Genomic DNA, 17999 nt, shown 5'->3' with positions numbered 1-17999 from the left:
GTTTTCTGATAAAACTCTAACATGGTAAACAGTTTTAGAAAACATCAGAAAAAGCCAAAGAAACATTGATGCAACCAGAAAATCACATGTAAGTCCTCTGATCTTGTCTCATTCCCTCTCATCTTAAAAAAAAGTGTCTGTATACCTCTATATCAATCAAAAGTGTAACTTCAAAAATCCGTTGAAAATGGTCACAAGTTTAGGGGGGAAAACACAACCAATAAATTCTGTTGAGAATTGTTGACTTTTGTTGACCACATCTAAAAAGTCAACTGAAGTCAGAACAAAAGGAAATACATATTTCTAACAGAATTTATGTTGAAGTTCTGATGACATCATCAGAATGGGACTTTGACTTACAAGAAAAGGAGGATGCAGATGAAGAAAAGCTGATTGGACCTCTTACTAAATGGGGTCCACAAAGATGAAAAGGTGTCATATAACCGATAGCTTTCTCCAATCAAAATTCAGTTTAACACTTCAGTGAAAGGAATGATTGAAGAAACTACAAAATGAAAGAAAAAGTTGAAAGGGCACAACCACGATTACACGATTAATCATCATTAATGTCTTGATACCCACGATCCAACGGTTATATTCTAAACTAAAACTCAGTGAAACAATTAATGATCCTTTAACCACCACTACATGACACGTTCCATATCCCCTCAACTCCATAAACCCATAATTCTCTGCTAAAACCCTCACAATATAAATCTCACTTAGCAGAAATTCGAAAATCACATACCTTCTTCACAAAGACTTCAAACCAAAACATCCCCTGTTCCTCACTCAAAATCCAAAAATCCCTAAATTCCAAACCCTAATTCACAAAATTCAACAATGGCCGAAGTAAACCTCAACATCCCAATTGTTCAAGATGAAGTACCTTTCGTTGAAGATACAGAATTTCTACCAATGAAAGAAAACAATCTGCTTATGAATACAGAGCATTCGGAGTATGATGTGAGATCTCAACTTCTGATAGAGTATCTCATGAATTGTCCAATCTCAGGAACACTAACAAAAGAGAAAGAAGTACCAGAAAAGCTACTACAGCAATTTGTTCACACTTTTAATGAAGTTGAAGAAAATCAGGTCTCTGCTCATTTATGGGGAAGTGTTTTTGTAACATTAACCCCTGCAAGGGTAAGAGAATGGCTTGAACTACCTATTCTTGATAATCACATTGAAGCACCAAGCAGAGAAGAGTTAATAAGCTTTATCATTGGGCTTGGTTATAAGAACAAGAAAATTAACAAAATTGGAGCAATTAGAAGAAATGAAATGCCAGCCATCTGGCAAGTGATGATGGAAGTGCTAAACAAATGTCTCACCTCAAAGATAGGAGGAACTGATCAAATCAGTCAAGCTATTCTGACAATCATGTATGGACTCATAACTGGGTTCAAAATTGATTATGGGTCAGAAATTTTCAACCTGATCAAGAGGTCAATCATCACCAGAAATGGAAGAATAACCTCACATCTGCCATATCCAAGGTTAATCTCTGTTTTCATTTCTGAAACATTTGCTGCAAGAGACATAGAAATTCCAATTTTGGAAGAAAAGTGGAGTTCAAATACCATGAAGGCCTGGAGTTCCAATCATGGATGGGAATCTGACAAAGATATCCCTGAGTTACCAGAAAGCATGTTATGCCTCATTGCACCGATTCACAGTACAAAATACAACATGAAGCACTTCTGACCAAATCAGATTCTCCAACAGAAAGAGCTAGCAAAGAAGTTTTTAACTGTTCTTCATCACCAGAAGAAGAAGAAGTTCAGAAGTCCTGGTAATCAGAAACAGAGGCTGTAGGAGGAGAAGGAATTCTGATGATTACTAACTCACCAGAAAACAAGACAGATGATGCTGAGAGTCAACTGATGTGTGTAAAATGCAACATATAAATTACATCAAATGAGGCATAAAACTAACCCTTTTTAGGTACTAATGTTGGAAAAAGTGTATTTTTGTCTTCCTTTTGTATTTTCAGGATTAAATGAGCTCAAATTAACAAAAGAAGCAAAAAGATAGCTAAATCTAACATAAATACAAGAAAGGGAACAAAAGTGGCCTGCCCGACCCCTCGACAGCATCCTCCCAAGCAAAACAGAGAAGACAGAAGACTGAACACGCCCCGTGCTCAGCGAGCACGGGGCCGTGCCCAAGAAGCAGCAGAAAAGACAAACCCGTAGAAGCTTCTATTGCTTACCACGGGGCCGTGCCCAGTGAACACGGGGGCGTGGCCAAAGTACTGCAGGCGCATTAATTATAATTGCGAATTACAATTAATGAAGAGAGATAGTGTCAGACGGGCACGGGGCCGTGCCCAGCGGACACGGGGCCGTGCCCAGGCTTCTGTTCAGCCTATAAATAGGAGTGCTTGGAGCCATTGCAACTCATCCCTTGGCACACCACCTCTCTCACACTTCATCCGCCACCCACCACCATCACAACACCATCATCCACCACCATCATCCATTGTCCATCATAGAGCGTGTGAGTCGTCTCGGGATCCAAGATTGATCGTAAGAGTTCTTGACAATCAAGGCCATGTTTGCCTAAGTCTCTTACATCACTTGGTGAAGACAAGTGTTTAGTATAATACTTTTTATTTTTAATCTTTTGCACTTCTTAATTGGTTTTGTATTAATGACTTTAATATCTAGTTTCTTATGTTGAAGGTGATTCTTCCTTATCGTTTGTCCATGGTGTCTTGGCATTATTTTACTGTCTATATAAAATAAAAGATTTTCACCATTCATATCTCCACGGTCTATATGGAGGTATGTTGGCTACCTGTTCGGGGGTTAAGGGAACGGTTTGGTAAGGGTCTTGCCCTTGTTCAGCGTTTAGAGGTCCTGCAAGGGACCTGGGTCAAATTTAGTAGGACCTCCTTCAATAGCCAAAGGTATTGGATGGCGGGGGTCCAAACTCTTTGATCCCCTCATAAGTTAACTACTATTAATACTATAACCCGGCTATTTAGGACTGTATCCCTGCTGACTCAGACTACTTAGTCGAGGGTAACGTCACCTCCAAAAGAGGGGCCTACCATAATTTGCATTAATAACTTAATTAATTATCTTTCAATAATCTGACCCTTTAGGATTGTATCCTTGCTGACTCAAACTACTGGGTTGAGGGTAACGTCGCCTTCAAAAGAGGGGCCTACTACAATAACTAAGATAATCTCTTAAACAAGTGCAAAAGTGCGAAAATAATTAAAGGTTATACTAACACACGAGTCGGATCCAAGTTATTCATCTTGTCTATCTGTTTTTATTTTTATTTTATTTTTCAGCATTTAGTTAGTTTTATTTTCTTAGTTTAAAAAATCTTTTTCTAACATTTTGATTTGATTAGACGTTGAGGATAAATCGGTACTAAAAGCTCTTGTGTCCTTGGACGACCTCGGTATCTTACCAACACTATACTACGTCCACGATAGGTGCACTTGCCCATATGTGTGTTTAGTGTTAGTAAATATCGTGTTTTATAAATTTAAAACTTGGCTAAAGTGTAAAAAGGACTTGAAATATATACCTAAAACATATACACACTTACGCACATCAAGTTTTTTGGCGCCGTTGCCGGGGACACAAGGATTTTAAGAAAGCTTAAAATCGTCGGCCTAATCAGTTTTTCAAAATCTTTTTAAAACGCGCGCACGTTTTTCTGCATTTTAGATTAGTTTGCATTTACAGTAGCCTGAACACGGGGCCGTGTTCACTGAACACGGGGCCGTGCTGCATACCTTTAGTTAAATACCCAGATACGGAGTCTGAACACGGGGCCGTGTCCACTGAACACGCCCCCGTGTCCAACGAGACCAGTAACTTTAATTAAAACGCCCAGATACAGACCCTGAACACGGGGCCGTGTCCAGCTTCTGTTTCCGTCTTTGTTTTTGTTTTCTGGTCCCGAGACTCAGTTGTGGTCTGCAGAGTGATTCTTATGGATCAATACTCGGGAGGTTACAACTACACCTATGAGGAGGATGATTATATGAGAGACTATTGCACTAATTGTGGTAACCCGCACTCGGTACAATATTGTAACTTATTTCAACCATCCACTTCGTACAACCATTATGAGGAGCCCAGGTACGAGCCATCGACTTCATACACATCATATGAAGACCAAAGGTATGAACCTTCTCCCTCATACTCATATTTTGATGAACCAAGGTATGAACCCTCATACTCATACTTTGAGGACTCATGATATGAGCCACCACCTTCATACATTTATTATGAGGAATCATGGCGTGAACAACCCACCTCATATGAGTACTATGAAGAACAAAATTACGACCCTTATCCATCATATGCTTACAATGAAGGACAACGGTGTGAACCACCTACTTCATATGGGTACTATGAGGAACCAAGGATCGAACAACCGGATTCAAGCTTTGAGGATCCCGATCCTTACTCTATCACCGACATAGCCGATAGGATAATAGAAAACCTTAAATTTATCGAAAGATGCATAAAAGAATCTCGCGCAAGGGAAGAGGAGTCCCGCGCGAGAGAAGAATTAAAAAAGGAAGAAACGATAAATGAGGAATTAAAAATGGAAGAACAAATAAGTGAAAAACCGACACATGAGCTAAACAACGAAAAAGGTGAGGCCGATAACGTTAAAATTCAAGAAGAGTCTAATTTTGAAGAAATTAATCTCTTCTCACCTTCTTTTGAAAATCATTGTTTAGTAACCACTCATGCTAAGTTTTTAAAAGAGTTAAACACTAACACTAAAATTGAAGAAATGGTAAGTGTTAAGTTAACTAATGATCAAACTTCACTAATAAAAGAAGATCCTTTTGAAATTAACATTACACCGGTTCCATGTTTCTTTCAAAATTCATTTATTAGTAATGTCACCATTGATAAAGATCTTTGTGTTAACATAATGCCTAACTACATTTTTGAAAAATTAAGTATTAGTGATTTTTCTCCACTTCAAATACCCATTTTTCTATCTAATCGGAAAGTAATAAAATCAATCGGTGTGGTTGAGGATGTTTTGGTTCAAACAAATCAAATGGTTATTCCAACCGACTTTGTCATCCTCGATGACGCTCCTCTAGTCTTGGGAAAACCTTTTGTAAAAACTCATTAAGCTTTGAAAAACCGGAAATTTAACAATCTACCTCTTCAGTTAGGGGCATTCAAAAGGAGCATAGATCTTGAGCGTTCAATGAAATATCCTTTTAGCAATAATGACCCCCTAATTGAAGATGAAGATGAGCCACCCGATACAAGTGAAGAAGTTGACCACTTTGTTAAAGAAGAGGTTGTCATAGAACAAACCTTTAAAGTTCTTGATCTAGATGAGCCACAAAATAAGGTGTCTCCTAAAGACCCACCCATTGAGCTCAAAGAACTTCCGAAAGGTTTGGAATATGCTTTTCTAGACAAAGATGGTAATTTACCTGTAATTATTTCATCTAGATTAAATAGTGTAGAAAAGGAAAAATTAATCAATCTTCTTAGAAAACACAAAAATGTGATCGCTTGGAAGCTTGTAGATATCAAAGGAATAAGTCCTTCCATGTGCACGCATAAAATTTTAATGAATGATGACTACAAAACGGTAATACAACCACAACGTAGAGTAAATCCAAATGTGCAAGAAGTGGTTAAAAATGAGGTCATCAAACTACTTGACGACGGACTAATCTATCCTATCTCCGATAGTCCATGGGTAAGTCCCGTCCAAGTAGTCCCGAAGAAAGGAGGTATGACGGTAATAACTAATGAAAAGAATGAATTAATACCAACAAGAACCGTCACAGGATGAAGAGTTTGTATAGACTATAGACGATTAAATGAAGCAACGAGGAAAGATCACTTTCCTTTGCCCTTCATTGATCAAATGTTAGAACGACTATCCGGTCATAAATTTTACTGTTTCTTGGATGGTTTTTCAGGTTACTTTCAAATTCCAATAGCACCTGAAGACCAAGAAAAGACGACTTTCACATGCCCCTACGGAACTTTCGCCTATCGACGCATGCAATTTGGTCTATGTAATGCACCTGCAACATTCCAATGTTGTATGGTAGCCATTTTCCATGATATGATAGAAAAAACAATGGAAGTCTTCATGGACGACTTTTCTATCTTTGGAGATTCATATGACCAATGCCTCGATAACCTCGAACGAATGCTATCCCGATGTGAGGAAACTAACCTCGCCCTTAACTGGGAAAAATGCCATTTCATGATAACAGAGGGAATAGTACTCGGTCACAAAATCTCGAGCGAAGGAATGGAAGTTGATCGAGCAAAAGTAGACACTATTTCTCGATTACCTCCACCTTCCTCCGTGAGAGCAATCAGTAGTTTCCTAGGGCATGCCGGATTTTATAGAAGGTTTATCAAGGACTTTTCAAAAATTTCAAGACCTCTAACAAAATTACTTGAAAAAGATGTACCTCTCATCTTTGACAAGGATTGCAATCAAGCATTTCTAACCCTCAAGGAAATGCTAGTCAATGCACCTATCATGATAGCACCTGATTGGAAATTACCTTTCCAAATCATGTGTGATGCAAGTGACTTTGCTGTTGGAGCAGTCTTGGGACAAAGAAAAGACAAGCATTTCCACCCAATTTATTATGCTAGTAAAACACTTAATGATGCACAAGAAAATTACACAACTACTGAAAAAGAGTTACTAGCTGTGGTATTTGCTTTTGATAAATTCCGTTCTTACCTTGTTCTTTCTAAAACTGTAGTCTATACAGATCATGCAGCTATCCGATACCTTTTCAAGAAACAAGACGCAAAACCACGTTTGATCAGATGGATTCTACTCCTCCAAGAATTTGATATTGAAATCAAAGACAAAAGAGGAGCAGAAAACACTGCCGCAGATCATCTTTCACGCCTAGAAGACCCAGCTTTGGAGGTAACCAGGGACGAACAAATCAATGAAAAATTTCCAACAGAATCCTTGGAAATGGTGGAAAGCAGACAAGAACCATGGTATGCCGACTACGCTAATTACTTAGCTAGCGGTATAGTCACCAAAGGATGGCCACATCATCAAAGAAAGAAGTTCTTTGCCGATGTAAAGCATTACTTTTGGGAAGACCCTTATCTTTTCAAAATGTGTGCTGACCAACTCATCCGAAGGTGTGTCCATGGTGGCGAAGCACGAAGAATTCTCCGCCATTGTCATGAAAGTCCATATGGAGGACATCATGGTGCTGCTAGTACCGCACGAAAGGTATTTGATTCAGGATTTTATTGGCTAACTATTTACAAAGATGCACAAGATCTTGTAAGGACATGTGATGCTTGCCAAAGATCAGGTAATATTTCTTCCAAAAACGAAATGCCTCAAAATGGCATTCTCGTTTGCGAAATTTTTGATGTGTGGGGACTCGATTTCATGGGACCCTTCCCACCGTCAAAAGGAAACAAATATATATACTTGTGGCGGTTGATTACTTGTCTAAATGGGCCGAGGCCGAAGCTCTTCCAACAAATGATGGAAGAGTAGTGGTAAGATTTCTGAAAAAATTATTCTCTCGTTTTGGAACACCCAAAGCATTAATAAGTGATAGAGGTACCCATTTTTGTAACCTCCAACTCGAAAAAATCTTAACAAGATATGGGGTCTATCACCGGGTCTCGACGGCATATCACCCTCAAACAAATGGACAATCTGAAGTGACTAACAAAGGTTTAAAACGAATACTTGAAAAAACCGTAGGTTTAAATATAAAGGAATGGGCTGATAAACTAGATGATGCTTTATGGGCCTTTCGAACTGCTTATAAAACCACTATAGGCACAACCCCGTATAAGCTTGTCTATGGAAAAAGTTGTCATTTGCCAGTAGAAATAGCTCACAAAGCCTACTGGGCAATAAAAAGTGTAAACCTAGACTTAGAAACTGCAGGTAAAAATCGATTTTGTCAAATGAATGAATTAGACGAACTAAGGAATTATGCATACTCTAACTCTGAAATTTATAAGGAAAGAATGAAAAATTTACACGACAAATATATTAAACCTAATGAATTTCGAGTAGGAGACCAAGTTCTGTTGTTTAATTCACGACTTCGATTATTTCCGGGTAAACTAAAATCTAGGTGGTCAAGACCTTTTTCCATCACCCATATTTTTCCTCATGGTGCAGTAGAAATTAAAGCTCGAAATGGGATTCCATTCAAAGTCAATGGCCAACGGCTAAAACCATATCGAGGATCCATTGAGGATGAGGAAGAAGAGATCTCGCTTCAAACGGTCAACGAATAAAAAGCATCCACATCATACCTGGTATGTTACGAACAAGTGAGTATACATCGAAAGCAGTAAGTCGTTTAACCATGCTTATTGGGAAAAACGGGCACTCACACGAGCACATATATTTATAAAAAAAATATTTTCAAAACTTTGCTTGGCACGGGGCCGTGTCGGCGCAACTGTCGGGATAAAACCCTCTTTTCATAACAGTTACATCATTCCACACGCCCCGTTTCCCCGAAAAAGCTCTGGTCCGAGGCGATTTTCTGCAGATTTTCGACGTTACCTCTAGATCTAACAACATCAAGGTATGATTCTATCATCATTAGTAGTTAGATTAGTTACTTGCATGTAGTTAAACATCAAAAATTTGGGGAAAAATCTAGGGTTCTTGAAGTTCATCCAAATCGAACCTCAAATTTTTGAAATAATCTGTTAGTATTAGTTTAGATTAGTGTAATGGGAAGTAAATACACTTGTATTGTTGATAGATTTGCCCGATTTCTCACAAAAACCTCAAACCCTTGTTTTTAAACCGAAAAAGATAAAATTGAAGGGGTAAACGGGTTGTTTTGGGAAAAACGGCACTTGGGGTTTCATTTTCGGGAGAAACCGCACCTACTTGGCCAAAAATTTTCAGATTTTCGGGACCGGGTCGAAAAATGAAGTTTTTGAGTAACAGACGCCTGGACACGGGGTCGTGCCCACTGAGCACGGGGCCGTGTCCAACTCACTGTTTGCAGTTTCTTTCGAAAATCTCACTGTTTCGTGCTAATTTTTGGTGTATTCTTTCAGATGTCGAAGTTCACAAGATTTAACGCAAATGAGCTCGATGCTAGGGCAAGATACGAAATACTTCAAACTAGACCTGAAGAATACCTAAGGCAAGCATGCACGGACCTATTAACCTTGGAAAACCTCATGTGCACCAGGAACACCTACAACCTTGCCAACAACACATACCACCGGGTCGGGGCTATCGAGCGAAACATCAACGATATCCAAGACGACATCGGAAGCATCCGGGAGTATATGGCGGGTCATGGGGATGGAGGTGATGACAGCGATGAGGATATGGACTAGGAGGTTGAAGAAGGAGCAGGAGCGGGTTGATGGTGAGCCCACAGGTTACAGTCCCCTTTTATCTATCAAAACAATTGACGGCCTGCATGCCGAGTGTTAGACAATTTACTTTCCTTAACTTCTTTTTACTTGCTGCTTTATTTTTCTTTTGCTTTATGGTTTGGATGATTAACTACGGTAATTTAGGACGTTTGGTATTGCTTGGTGTGGTATTTAGTGATAAACCAGGTACAATTGAGGCTTAGAGTGCTAATCATTAGCACTAATAAAGCCAAGACAGGAAAACCGGAAGAAGAAACCTGTTTTTCAGCCTTGCAGACAGTCCACACGGGGACGTGTCCAGCCGACACGCCCCCGTGCCCACCTCCCAGATCTGCTGTTTGTTTGTTTTTCTGCAGATTTTTGCCAGACACGGGGTCGTGCCTAGCCAACACGCCCCCGTGTCCATCTTCTGTAAGTTTTCATTGCTGGCAGTTGAACACGGGGTCATGTCCAACGGACACGGGGCCGTGTCCAGATTGCCAGTAACATAAAATCTTGCTTTTAACACCATTTTACACATTCAATCAACCTAAAAATTTATTTTTGGGACACATTGAGGACAATGTGTAATTTAAGTGGGGGGGGGGATGCTAAAACCTTGAATTTTGCAAGTCCTAATAACAAGCCTTACACAAAACTCTATTGGAACCGCTAATCACCCCAAATTTTTTTTTTCAAAAATTTTCATTTTTTTTACTTGTCTAAGTTTAAGTTGGGAATTCTAAGTCTAACAAGGTTATATTTTTATAAGTTTACAACCGATAGCGTCGTGATAAAAAGAACCAACATAAGAAAATTATGAAACGGCATGACAAGCTTAGTTAAAATTTGATTATATATACTTGATCCCATAAAAACCCATTCCCACAAAAGTGAGTTTTGAGCCTTTATTGAGCATACAAATATATATCTTTACGCTAAATGCTTGATGTGGGGTAAAATACACATATTTGTTCCGTGTAAATTGTATAATTATTGTATAGTTTTTATTTAGTTTTAGTATTATATTATATTATCATGTGTTTTGGTAGGTTCTGGTGTGAATGGAGCAAAAACAAGTAATATAGGAATAACCAGCCAGTTGGGCAGAGTGGGGTGCCAGAAACCGAAGTAAAATTGACGCTATTTTCTGTAAGTGGGTCGAGGTCACTATCTCTATTTTATAAGTCAGAAGGTTGTCATCAGAGCCGTCCCCGAAAACTCTTGAAAAAATTTAGGCCTCGGGCAACGAAAAGAATTGGGCCCAAAATTATGGTTAAGGGTAAATGAATTACAAAAATAAAAACATAGTGATGGAGCAAGGACTAGAACTTGAGACCTTTACATTATTTTGAGATGGTTTTTGCCACTACACCACCAATATTTTTTTGTATAATAAAAGGATAAATATACTAAATATATAATTTAATAAATATATTACAAGCTTATAAAGACTTTTCGGGCCCTTTGAAATTTTGGGCCTCGGGCGTCGGCACGGGTTTGCCGGGCCCAAAACCGGCCCTGGTTGTCATAATATAATTATACAATTGGATCAAGAGTTTAGAATAATTACAGCTGAAAGTCGAAGGGTTGAACTGCAATAAAAGAAAAGCTATCTAAAAATAGCTTAGTAAACTCACGGGACTAAAACATGCAATATGTTGAAACTTGTATTAATTCAAAAGCATGGCATCACAAAACAATAACATTGGACCGAGCATGTGTATGTTGACAAAGTTTTGAGTTGGTGAACCACCATATGTAATTATTTGTGTATGGGCTGTTGATTTGTGATTGGGCCAAAGAAAGAAGGAAGGCGGCTGGCAAGAATCTTGGGGGACATAAGCAACATCATCACGGCAGTAATGTGGGGGACCCCTAATATCATTGTTTTCGGAAAAAAAAACACAACAGTAGGTGACAGAAGGCAATTGACGGCAATTATAAAGCAACATTGGGGGATGAATTAGATAAAAAGATATGTCCAATGAGCTAGTGGTGGAGTGGTAAGGGAGAGATCTTGTGTTCCAAGTGACCCAAGTTCAATTCCTACCCCTAGCATTTAGTTTCTGCGGCACCTGGTGATGATGGGAGACTAAGCGAGCAGGCGGCGATCGCTAGTTCGATCCTTGAACTGAGCGGGTTTTACCTCACCGCACTGTCGTGCCTTCGGGCGAGTGTTCATGGGCTTCGGCCCTAGGTGAGGGTTTTCCCCGGTTTGAAAGACGAGTGTATCCCGATGTGGTGAATTTCGCCAGTAACCCATTTGGAGTATTCGTTGGCCGTTAAAAAAAAGATAAAACGGTATGGCTGCTGCTAATTCTTATTATTACTGGAGAGTGGGCCGTGAAGATCATATCATATCCACATAATTCCTAATCAACATCAGTGACATATATGGAAGTGGATGATTCCTATTGGGCTTTGGATGATCTTTCAGAATGAACACTTAAAACCTAATGAATTCTAATATTACTTGGACGCAAAGGATGAGGATGTAATATATACATCAGACGTGAGGGGGGACGCACGAATATCAGACGCACGAAGTCAACAGCCGGCGATGACACGAATTTTGGAGTTCTTTGGCACCATTGAAGGCTGTTGAAGCATCTTGGAGGCGTGGAATCATTCGGGTAACATCTTGGAGCATTCGGGAGTGAAGATTCAGGTTTTATCATCCTATATTCTTCGTTTTTCGTTTGTTCTTTATTGTTGCAAGATGAATTCAGAATATATATTGATTTTGATTATGTTCTTGACCATGTTTTCCGGCTAAACTTCATAAACTACCTAGGCTAATGACAATAGTTAAATAAAGTTTGATTCTTTATTCGATTTTTGGCGTGGTTGTGGATTTTTCTTGTATTGTAAAAGCTTCGGGAATTTAACTTGGTGCATATGCGTGCTTGACGATTATTTTATTACTGTTTATTGCTTCGTATAATCCTTGGTGACGGCCTTTATCACATCACTACTAGAAAAATTAAAATTTCTGACACCGTTTTTCGTAGGAAATGCGTCACAACTCGCGATTTTCTACGAATTTGTGACAAAATGCATATGTAGGAAAACCATTCGTAGGAAACTGGTTTCTTACGCATTTTCCTACCTATTTCTGACAGAAAAGGGCTGTCACAAATTGCTACACATTTTCTACGCATTTTCCTACCCATTTAACGGAAGTTAATTTTTAGTTTTTGCTACACAATTGTTACGAAATTTAATTTTTATATTTTTTCATAGTTTATGACAAATTTCTGACTACCTGTTTACTACGCATTTCTGACGAATTTGTAATAAATAAAACCAAAAAAGGAAAAGGTTTTTGGCGATAGATTTTGTGTCACAAACCCATCAGTAAAAATATCTTTTGTTTAAAGAAAATGTTTTTTCTTGTTTTATTCTATTTATAAATCATCCGAGATCTGATACAAAAGCAAATAAAACTAAAAGCTATACAAATTCAATAACATTAATCATAAATTTATACAAATTTACAAACAAAAAATGTATAAAATCTACAAACATAAAGAAAATAAAATCAACAGCCTTGAATCGACGTATAAACAAAACAACACTCGAAACAAAACTGAGTCGAACATAACCCGAATCTAATGAACCAGACTGAACCCATGTCTGACCGTAGTGACCCGAACCAATAACTGAGATGAATCAAAAGAAATCTGATGTTGAACCTATATAACCTGAACATAATCATCTTCAATGTCACCTATGTCTGAATCGAACCATCGCACGTTGACCGGCCCGGAGCCCCGTCGGTCCGCCAATCATCATCATCTTCTATCCTGCTTCTCTCTCTCGTCTCTTTGCTCGTCGCCACCGCCGCCGTGGTGGCGGTTTCGCTGCCTGCCATATCCACCACCGTCGTACACACGACGAAGGGAGGTCAGAGGTGGGCGTTGATGGTGGTTGTCGACGGACATGAGAGTCGCCGGAACTGGAACTCAGATGGAGAAGGAGCCCGGCTCCATGTCAGCGTTTGAGAGGTGAAGGTTTTCTTTAGGTTGAAGTTGAAGAGACAAAGGGGGGGGGGGAATCTGGTGAGTGTGTTGCTGCTCAAACTAAAAGAAATTTGTTTGTGTGGGTGAGATAGGCTGATCGAGAGAGAAGGGGGAAAGTAAAAGGAATTTAGGTGAGCAATATATGGACCGTAGGATTGAATATTAGGTGAGGATTGGACCGTTGGATGGTGATCCTTGTGAAGTTTAACTAAAGCATTTGAGTGGCTCAATTATGTGTAAAACATTATGCCTCCATTATCCTTTTCATAAGTTAGAAAATTAGAATCTATTACTTGTATTATTATTAACTAGTTAATTAATGAAAAAAATATTATTATTATTATTAATATGGTGGCACATAAATTATATCCAGTTGTTTATAAATCACATTTTTCGTAAACTATATGTCATATAATTAGATTTTAAATCTTAAATTTGTTATAAACTAGTATTAAGCCCCCCGCGTTGCGGTGGGGGCGCAAAATCGTGACAAATCGATTTAGGACCCGTGCGTCACGATGAACCTATCAAACGGAAAAAAGGACGACCATAAAAACATTGAACCACACACGCACGTTGCATAACGTTAACTCGTAAAAGTAAAAATCAAAATAGTTTTAGGTTAAAAGTGTAATTATATCAATTTTTTTTGGAAAATCTCCCTAAGCACAGAGTACAACTACTCAATGCATCAACATGTTGCTACTGTTCGCCTTGAAAGTTTACAACTATCCAAAACATGTTGATAATTTATAATGTAATATGTTTCGGCGAACAGTTTATAAAAGAATATGAACAGAGATAACGTTCGCCTTAAACACTATTTATTATCGTTCTAAAGCTTGTTTTGCGAGAAATTAAGAGCCGTAAATTACCGATTGTCACAACATTTTGATTGGCTCACGTGTTTATATTTGAAAGTGATTTATTTACCACATGCCTCCATCACATTCTTTTTAGTTGAAAATTGGAATCTATGAGTTTTATTATTGTTGCACATAAATTATCAATATATTTTTGAAAGGGCATTTATATTATAATGCTAAATGATGAGCAAATAAATTTGATAGAAATGATTGAAAGGGCATTAAGAGATGTATGGTAATAATAAAATATGGTAATAATAAAACTAGTTAAATATTTAAATGTGGTAATAAATTTTCCATCACAAATGTGTAGCAAGTTGCTACACATTTCCTACGCAATAAATTTTCCATCACAAATGCGTAGCAAGTAGCTACAGATTTCCTACATAATAAATTTTCCATCACAAATGCGTAGCAAGTTGCTACACATTTCCTACACAATAAATTTTCCATCACAAATGCGTAACAAGTTGCTACACATTTCCTACGCAATAATTAATAATAATGCTGATTAAACATTAAAATATAATCTAAGTACAATAATAAATAATTCGTCATAAATGCGTAGCAAGTTGCTACGCATTTCTGACGCAACAATTAATATTTAAATGAATTTAACATATAAATCTAATTCCAACAAATAAATAATGGTTCCGTCGGAAATGCATAGCAAGTTGCTACGCATTTCCAACACAATACTTAGAATTAGTATATTTGTCACTATTGTGTCACAAATTGCCCAAAAAAATCAAGGTCTTTTCTCCGTAGGAAATGCGTAGTAAATTTATCAGAATTTGCGACGCATTTTTTTGCGTAGGAAATTTCCGTAGCAAAATGACCACTTTTCTAGTAGTGCATAATAGGGTTGTGCCAGGGTTCTTGATTTAGGTGACGGTCTTTATCACGTAATAGATCATTAATCCTTTAGGGTGAAAACGCGTAAGTAACCTTAGAAGTAATATTCGGTAATTAATAAAATCAAGTGTTCTGCTAAACTTGTCGCTGTGAGGCTCAAGGTTATTAATAGGTCTCGGTTTGGTTATAAGTCCTTAACATTCCATTGTCTATTAAACCAAGATTAAAACCCGTCGTTGCTTTAGACGTTCGCGCTGTGAGGTAGAGCGTCTTATATAGGCACTTTCAAGAAACTAGAGGACTGTGAGGAAATCTAGAAAACCAGTAAGCGTAACAACCTAGGTAGTGCCACAAGAATCGCCTTGAGAGTGTTTGAGGGGCTTAGTGGTGTCTTAATAGGTTTAGTATCTAAAGATCCCGGTTCCACACCACAAAATCATTGAATAGAAATCCATTCTGAGTTTAGCTTGCGTCTAGCCTAGGTTGTCTTCATCATCTCTGGTCAAAGTCTTCGTTCGAGTTCGTGTTAGTTATTTAGCTAATCTAGTTATTCGTTATTTGCATTCTTAGGATTTTTTAGAACCCCCCCAATCAATAAATAAATAGTTTGAGTCGTGTCAGTCTAAGTCTAGAAAGAGTCGTTAGCGTAATTAGTAGAGTCTCTTGGGTTCGATACTCGGACTTCCTTAGGCTATACTGCATCGATCAGTACACTTGTCGGTCGTGTGGTTTAGGGTTTAGAGAGTCTTAGTTTTATAAATTTAAAGTTTAGAGAGTCTAGTTTAGGGTTTAATTTAGTTAATTTAATTGAACCACTTTTAGCACATCAATGCTCATTTTTCGTTTCTTGTGTGAATAGCCGCTTGGTTCTTACGACTCTAGAACTTGCCACAACAATACATTCCCGGTCCTTACCAACTTAAACCCAAGTAAGTAAATGATGGAGGCATTAGGACTAACCCTTTTTCTTTCAACACCATTATTTTTATTTTTCTTTTCACCTACCCAAAAATTCCCCCTAGTTAACACCTTTGAGCCTAAACCTTTTCATTTATTAACCCAAAACCCTTTTTACCCACCAAAAACCCTTTTTATTTTTACCTTTTATTTTAGTAACAAGCTCGGTTTTCGTGTGACTATGAAATATATATATATATATAATATGAAGTTGGAAATAAACAAACAAAGCTCCTCAAACAAAAGCTTGTTTGAATAAATACTTCATTAAAAATAGAAAGTCACAAAAACAAAATGTTTTACGAAAACCGATGCTTTTCACGCCTTTCGCCCTTTTCTACTAACCACTAACCTAACTACCCACATTTAGCCCAAGCCTAACCCTTCACCCAAAAAGTCCTCTTGATATTTACAAAGGTATAAAGTTAAAAAGGAAGAGGATTAATTGCTTGGCAAGCTTATGGTGGGAATAAGTTCCATGCCACTCTCGAGTGATTCACTAAAAATACACCTTCGGCCGAGTGTGAGTGATTTCTCCCGTGAGGTATGTGAACCTGTATATATAAATGAAATTTTAAAAAGGTATGTTATGCCTTAATAAATAATTTACAAAATGAAAAGTTTTTAATAAATCATAACGAATAGGATTGTAAATAAATAAAAATAAAAACCTAAACAATCTTGGAAAATGCCGACACTCTATGACAAGCCCAAAACCTTCTCTTCTATCCATTCCATTTGGGAGTGTAAGCCACATATTAAAGAGTTTTGCTTGAGGACAAACAAAAATTCAAGTGTGGGGATATTTGATGTGTGTAAAATGCAACATATAAATTACATCAAATGAGGCATAAAACTAACCCTTTTTAAGTACTAATGTTGGAAAAAGTGTATTTTTGTCTTCCTTTTGTATTTTCAGGATTAAATAAGCTCAAATTAACAAAAGAAGCAAAAAGACAGCTAAATCTAACATAAGTACAAGAAAGGGAACAAAAGTGGACTGCCCGACCCCTCGACAGCATCCTCCCAAGCAAAACAGAGAAGACAGAAGACTGAACACGCCCCGTGCTCAGCGAGCACGGGGCCGTGCCCAAGAAGCAGCAGAAAAGACAAACCTGTAGAAGCTTCTATTGCTCACCACGGGGCCGTGCCCAGTGAACACGGGGGCGTGGCCAAAGTACTGCAGGCGCATTAATTGTAATTGCGAATTACAATTAATGAAGAGAGATAGTGTCAGACGGGCACGGGGCCGTGCCCAGCGGACACGGGGCCTTGCCCAGGCTTCTGTTCAGCCTATAAATAGGAGTGCTTGGAGCCATTGCAACTCATCCCTTGGCACACCACCTCTCTCACACTTCATCCACCACCCACCACCATCACAACACCATCATCCACCACCATCATCCATTGTCCATCATAGAGTGTGTGAGTCGTCTTGGGATCCAAGATTAATCGTAAGAGTTCTTGACAATCAAGGCCATGTTTGCCTAAGTCTCTTACATCACTTGGTGAAGACAAGTGTTTAGTATAATACTTTTTATTTTTAATCTTTTGCACTTCTTAATTGGTTTTGTATTAATGACTTTAATAACTAGTTTCTTATGTTGAAGGTGATTCTTCCTTATCGTTTGTCCGTAGTGTCTTGGCATTATTTTACTGTCTATATAAAATAAAAGATTTTCACCATTCATATCTCCACGGTCTATATGGAGGTATGTTGGCTACCTGGTCGGGGGTTAAGGGAACGGTTTGGTAAGGGTCTTGCCCTTGTTCAGGGTTTAGAGGTCTTGCAAGGGACCTGGGTCAAATTTAGTAGGACCTCCTTCAATACCCAAAGGTATTGGATGGCGGGGGTCCAAACTCTTTGATCCCCTCATAAGTTAACTACTATTAATACTATAACCCGACTATTTAGGACT

Source organism: Helianthus annuus, chromosome 8 (genome assembly GCF_002127325.2).
Source record: "Helianthus annuus cultivar XRQ/B chromosome 8, HanXRQr2.0-SUNRISE, whole genome shotgun sequence".
Lineage (NCBI taxonomy): Eukaryota > Viridiplantae > Streptophyta > Magnoliopsida > Asterales > Asteraceae > Helianthus > Helianthus annuus.
The sequence above is the reverse complement of the archived record's forward strand: the minus strand, read 5'-3'. Positions refer to the sequence as shown.